At 47.7% G+C, this 6,000-nt stretch overlaps 1 protein-coding gene across 1 annotated transcript in view; it reads right to left on the bottom strand.

The window, feature by feature from the left end:
• The window catches only part of LOC109374342 (zinc finger protein 250-like), a 10,651-nt gene extending 8,967 nt beyond the window's left edge, over positions 1-1,684 (bottom strand). The window contains exons 1-2 of the mRNA XM_019628870.1: positions 1,414-1,684; positions 1,008-1,125 (exon numbers count right to left, since the gene is read on the bottom strand). The gene's annotated coding sequence lies outside the window, so the exon portion shown is untranslated. The remainder of the gene's footprint in view (positions 1-1,007; positions 1,126-1,413) is intronic.
• Between the last annotated feature and the right edge of the window lie 4,316 nt (positions 1,685-6,000).

The raw sequence follows: 6,000 nt of genomic DNA, 5'->3' as shown, positions 1-6,000 counted from the left end.
ATATATATATATATATATTGTTATGGGACGTGGAGTATAGTGTGGGAGTGGAGTCAAGGGATTTGTAATAGATATGTATGATATTGGGGGGAAATGGGGTGGCGGATTGGGGGAGGGGGTTGTCACTCTGAAGGGTAAAAAGTATGACTATTGCACTGTGTTGTACAGCTGAAACTAATTCTAAAAAAATGTGTATTTCATAATAAAAATAATTTAATAAAAAAAAAATACCATGTGTATAAGTGGCCGAATCTACACACTAAATACCACATATATGTGTATATAAGATATATGTGATCTTGTATCTGTTATGCTACTAAATACAGTGTATGCCAGGATGTAACATGTAACCTTGAACCCTAAATACTATATATACATGCATGGAAGATATACATAAACAGATTATATATAAATTACCATTCTAGATATTATATACATGGGCATACAAATTTGACACACAACAAATACCATATATGCATGTATGAGGTGTGCAAACAGTAAATACCGTATATCCTTGTAAATATAGTGTATATATAAACATATGCTAAATACCGTACATACCTGTATATAAGGTGTAGGTATACACGCATATTAAATACCATAATTACACTAATACACGTAACCACACCAAATACCAATATACGAGTCCTCTACTAAATACTGTATTTCATTTCTAAGAGACCAACGATTGAAAGAAACCATGATTTTATCTCACTAAGGAAAAAATAGTCTGCTAATTAAACGACAACGTAGCATTAGTGGTAAGACACATCCTAGTTTCGGAGATGTTAAAGTGTGAAAGAAATGCATCTCAGAATTAAGGAGTCAAGTTGAATCACGCTCTTTCTGTTCAGATCCAGGAGCACAAGCGTTAACATTCCCTAGCTCCCCCTCACTGCATGGCCTCGGAGACCACGGTTCTGACAGCGCCCAGACCTGGATCCCGACTAAGTTTGAATCCCAGCCCTGCCACTCAGCTGTGCGTCCCTGAGCAGGTCACACTATACCTCTCGGTTTCCTCTTCTGTGAGGTGAAGAGCTTGTGGGGTTGTTGTGAGGTGTTATTAAGTTGCACTAACTCTCCCACCGCTGTGGGGCCTTTTCTTTTTGGTGCCTGTTTCCTCATCTGCAAAAAACGCGGGGGGGGGGGGGTTCGTAGCGCAAACCGGATGGGGCTTCTGCAAGCGCTTAACGATCTGGGGTGGGGGTGGGGGTCTCTGAAACTTCAGCGTCACCCCGGGGCCCAGCCTGCGAATCTGAGAAGTCTTTAAGGGGTGGCCCAAGAATCTGCATGTGACGAGCTGGGGCGACGCTGGCAGGGTGGGCGCCAGGTGGACAAAGTGACCCGGAGGCCCGTCCAGCCCCGGCAGAGGAGATACACGCTCCTAACGGCCGGCGGCCAAGCTGCTGTTACCTAAAAAACATTGAGCAAACGCAATTCCGAAGGTGGAGCCCCGCGGACCACTCCGGCACGGGTGCAATCCCTGACCCACTTTCCCGGCAAGGAAACTGAGGCACGGAGGGGCAGGGCGGGGCTTCAGCGCCCCCCGGGTGCTCGCCCCGAGATCTGGAATGCGTGGTCCTCCCCCACGAGGATAACCCCACAGGTCAATGAACCCGGCGTGCGTGCGGCGCGGACTCATCGGCTACCAAACAACAGCAGCTGGGCTCTTGCCGTGGTTTGTCCCGACGAGAGCACAGTCTGCGCCTGCGCAGCTCGGAGGCTCCCGCTCCACCCCCTGGCCTCGGAGGCCACGCCCGCCTCCCTGCTCCCGGAAGCCTCTGCGCGCCAGCTCCCGCGGGGACCAAGGGAAAAGGAGGGAGGAGGGAAGGGGATGAGTGAGGAAAGGGAGACGGGAGGAGCTTGGAGAGAGGAGTGGGAGGAAAGAAAGAAGCGAGGAGGAAGTAAACAGAGGGGAAGGCGAGAGTGGGTGAGGAAAGCTAGGAGAGAGAAGGAAGGGCAAGGGGAGGCAGGAAAGGATAGGGTACAGGAGAGGGGTGAAAAAGGAGAGAGAGGGGAGGGCGAAGCAAGGAGGGACGAGGAGGGAGGATAGGGGAAAAGAGGGGTAGGGGGAAGATGAGGGGATGAAGAAGGGGAATCGCCTCAACGTACTGAAAAGATCAATAAGAAGAAGGTGATTGACTAGAACTGGTTTGAGAGCAGAAACTCTGCTGCCAGGTCTGCCAGGGTTCCAATCCCAGCTCTGTGTCCTTCCACCAGTGTGGTAATTTTCTGATCCTCGGTTTCTTCATCTGTAAAGAGATTGTAAGGAAACCTGCCCCAAAGTGGTGTTGTGTGGGTTACATGAGTTAATTCACATAAAGCTCTTACAACAGGAGCTGGGACCCTCTAAAGTTAGCACTATCCAATGTGGTGGCCACTGGCTATGCGTGACTGACTGTTCAGCACTTGACATGTGGCTGATGTGGCCACGGAACTGAATTTTTACTTGCATTTAATTTTAATTACTTTAAATTTTCATGGTTACGTGTGTCTACTGGCTGCTGCATTGGATGGTGCATCTCTAAAGCCTTAGCTATTTACTATACATACCAAGCTTCCATTGTATTTTCTAACAGTTTGATGCATCCTCTTAAAAGCCACAGCAACAATAATATCACTAGCAGCATTTATTGGGTCTTTTTTAAGTGTTGGGGCTGTCCCAAGTACTTGGTGTGGATTAGCCCTGTGAATCCTCAGTGCGTGGGCCCTCTGACTGTACGTAACAACTCTTAGCACTACTAGTGTTTAGTGAGCATGCATTATGTGCCAGGCCTCCTGAGAAACTCTGACTCAAATACCATGTCATTTAACTTGAGGAGAGGCTTAGATATAATGAATTTGGGAAAGGCCACAAGACAGGGTCAGTACGATGCGGGTAACACATGGATGCGTTTTTGTCTCTACTTGGATCTGAGCTAGAAAATCCTAGACCTCCATGGAAAATGTGCCTTCCCTGAGGCTGCAGCCACCTCCTGGATGGCACCACCAATGTATAAGCTGACTTTATTCTTTTTTTCTTTGTTACTCCTTTCTCTTCCTTTCCCCCTCTCCACTTTCCTTTTGCCTTTAAATTTTTTCTCATTTTGGATATTAAAAATTGATCATGCATTTTTTTTTGCAGCTCCTGCTCCTGCCTCTGTTTTCCTACCCTTGAATCTGTTGTCCTTGTGTCTTGTGTTGACCAGTAGAAGAATATGGCAGCAGTGATATAGAATTTTGGAAGTTACATCTTCTGATTCTGACACCAATTCCACTAAGCAATTCTTCGACACCAGCTGGATGTTGGAGACACTACCTACCCCGAGATAATGTCAACTAGCAACAGCTAACCAATATGCCTTCCTAGATGATCTGCTGCCACTGCCTGTCTTAACTGCTATCCGGTCCATCATGGGGAGTGGTTGTACGCTCCTGAGTTTGGGTATCTTAACTACATGAAGAGGGCTCAGTGTTCCCCAAAATTGTCTCCTCTTCTTTCATGGTGCTAGAACCCCTAAGTTTAGCTGCATTTCCCAGTTGCCCTCGCAGCCTAGTGTGGCCATGTGACTAGGTCCTGACCAACAAGGCACAAAAGGCACCACCAGGTGATAGCTTTCAGAGGTGGACTGTTGCATCCAAATTCTGGTTTGGCCACTCCCCTCTTAAGGAGCCTTGGGAAAGTGACTTATGTTCTCTGCACCTCAGTTTCCTAATCTGTGTAATGGGGATAAGGATAGTATCTGCCTTATGGTGTTGTTGTGAAGAACAAATGAACTAGCGCACAGAAGCATTGAAAACATTTCTTGGCACATAGGAGATTCTATTGTGTGTCATCATTATAATAATTTTATAATCACTTCCTAAGATTGATATGAGATTTACATGCAACCATGCTCCAGGCTTGTTATCAGAACAAGTTTCCCTGGGGCTTGTTGGTCTCCCAAGACCAGGGAGAAATATTAGCAGGAAATTATATCCATTCATCTCCCCAAACTCCCACCAACCCACCAGGAGGCTCACTAGACTTTCCATCTTCTTCATCGATACTCATTAGCCCAATAAACATTTCCCAAGACATGAAAATTCACAAGTGGAATTTTTCTTTTGCCCAAGTTTCTGTAAAAAGTTGCCTAGATATAGGAAATGCTTATTTATAGATGGTCATCTGCTTTCTGGGGAAGTTGAGAGGTGGAAAGAAGTAGAGGAGAAGGGGAGGCAGGTGTGAACTTGGTGTTTTTTTCACTGCTGCAGTCAGTGTGACACAGGGAGGTTGATGTGACAGACATGTGTGGAATGGGGGAGAAGGGAATTGGCTCAAGAAGGAACCTGAGTTGTTTCTTTTCTTCCCCCTTAGTGGTGGGGAGAGGCTGTCCTAAGAAATAAAAAAGTGGATGCCTAACATGTGAACACCTAGAATTTCTGCATCCTTTGAGATGCAGGAATCTCAAGAGACAAGAGGCATGAATAGGGAATCATTCATTCAATAAATATCTGAGTGCCCTTTCTATGCCAGGCACTGTTCCAGGTGTTGAAGACCCAGCAGTGAGTGAACCAAAGCCCCTTGTGCCATGGAGCTCCCGTTGTAACTTCTGAGCATGATCAAAGGAAATGAGGTAGAGAGTGAAAGGAGGTCTATCTCAGTTTGGCAGTCAGGGAGGACCTCTCTACACAGGTGACATTGAAACAGGGGCCCCAGTTAGCAAAGAGAAGACAGCTGTATGGATATCGGGGAAGGACATTATCCTCTCAATCCAGGGCTTACTGGAGCCTTGCTTGAAAGAGGGGAAAAATTGGCAACACCAAGGATCTGTCCTTAGAAGGTTGGCTAAATATTAAGATTCATCTGGTAAGAAATGGTAAGGAAGAGGGGGACAACCAAGATGACACAGTAGGTAAACACTTTGCTTACCTTCTCTTACAACCACATCAAAATTACAACTAATCTACAAAACAACCATTATTGAGAATCGCCTAAAATCAAACTGAACTGAAGCTCTTCAAATAAGGACTTGCAGAAGAAGCCACCTCCAGTCTGGTAAGAAGGTCAGAGATGCAGCACGGGCTGGTCCCACACCCACGTGTGACCATTAAAGATCGAAAGTGCTATTCATCTGTGGGAGGACCCCCCCTCCAACAGAAGAGCGAGCAGTGCCAGCCCCACTCCAGCCCAGGGTTCCAGTGCCAAGGAGAGAAGTCTCCATAATTTTTGGTTGTGAAAACTAGTGGAGATTGTGACTAAGTGAGACTGAGGGTAGCTGCATTCCCAGGTGCTCCTCTTAAAGGGACTGCATGCAGACTCACCCACTAACAGAATCACTCACTCTGAGGCCCAGCCTTGGGGCAGCAGCTAGAGAAGCAGCCAGGACATATGGTGGGGAACTGAGTTGTCTGGCTTGGGACATGGGTTGGAGAGGCAGCTTTCTCCTGGATGGGGGAGCTGGTGGAGGCCATTGTCACTTTGCTGAGCCCTCCTGCTTCCCCACATGCAGACACAGGTGGCTGCCCTATCTGAGTCTCTGCTGTTTGTTTGCCACACCCTGATGAATCAAGACCTGACCCAGCCCAACTTTTGGGCACACCCAGGCCGCTTCCACTGGCTTTTTGTGTAGACTGCCTGCCTTAGCTCAAGCTGGAGGTTTTCCTAGGGTCTCTCAAAGGTTTGTGGATCCCAGACAAGCAGCATCTGACTTGAACATGTCCTGTACCTCTGACTGAGCAGGCCTAAGTGTGGCACTAGCAGCAGACAGCCTTGATTCACGGCTTGGCCTCTCAAGGCATTTCCAAGAATGGCACAGCGACAGCCATCTTTGGATTTCTTAGTGGCTCCTGCCGGGTGGCCCCGGGTGAGGCACAGGCTGTGGCTGAACTTGACCTACAGTGGATCCCCTCGAAGGTGGTCCTGGGGCTGGCACCCCCAGTGGCCAGCTTCAAAACGAGATGGAACATTACCCAGGTCCCTCCAAGTATGACACACACAAGGGATGGATTGGGCAGGCACCAGAGTCCTGCTGAGGCAGA

This window comes from Hipposideros armiger, unplaced genomic scaffold (assembly GCF_001890085.2).
Source record: "Hipposideros armiger isolate ML-2016 unplaced genomic scaffold, ASM189008v1 scaffold_813, whole genome shotgun sequence".
Taxonomy (NCBI): Eukaryota; Metazoa; Chordata; class Mammalia; order Chiroptera; family Hipposideridae; genus Hipposideros; species Hipposideros armiger.
Note: the sequence above shows the minus strand (reverse complement) of the source record. Positions and strands in the feature narration are given on the sequence as shown.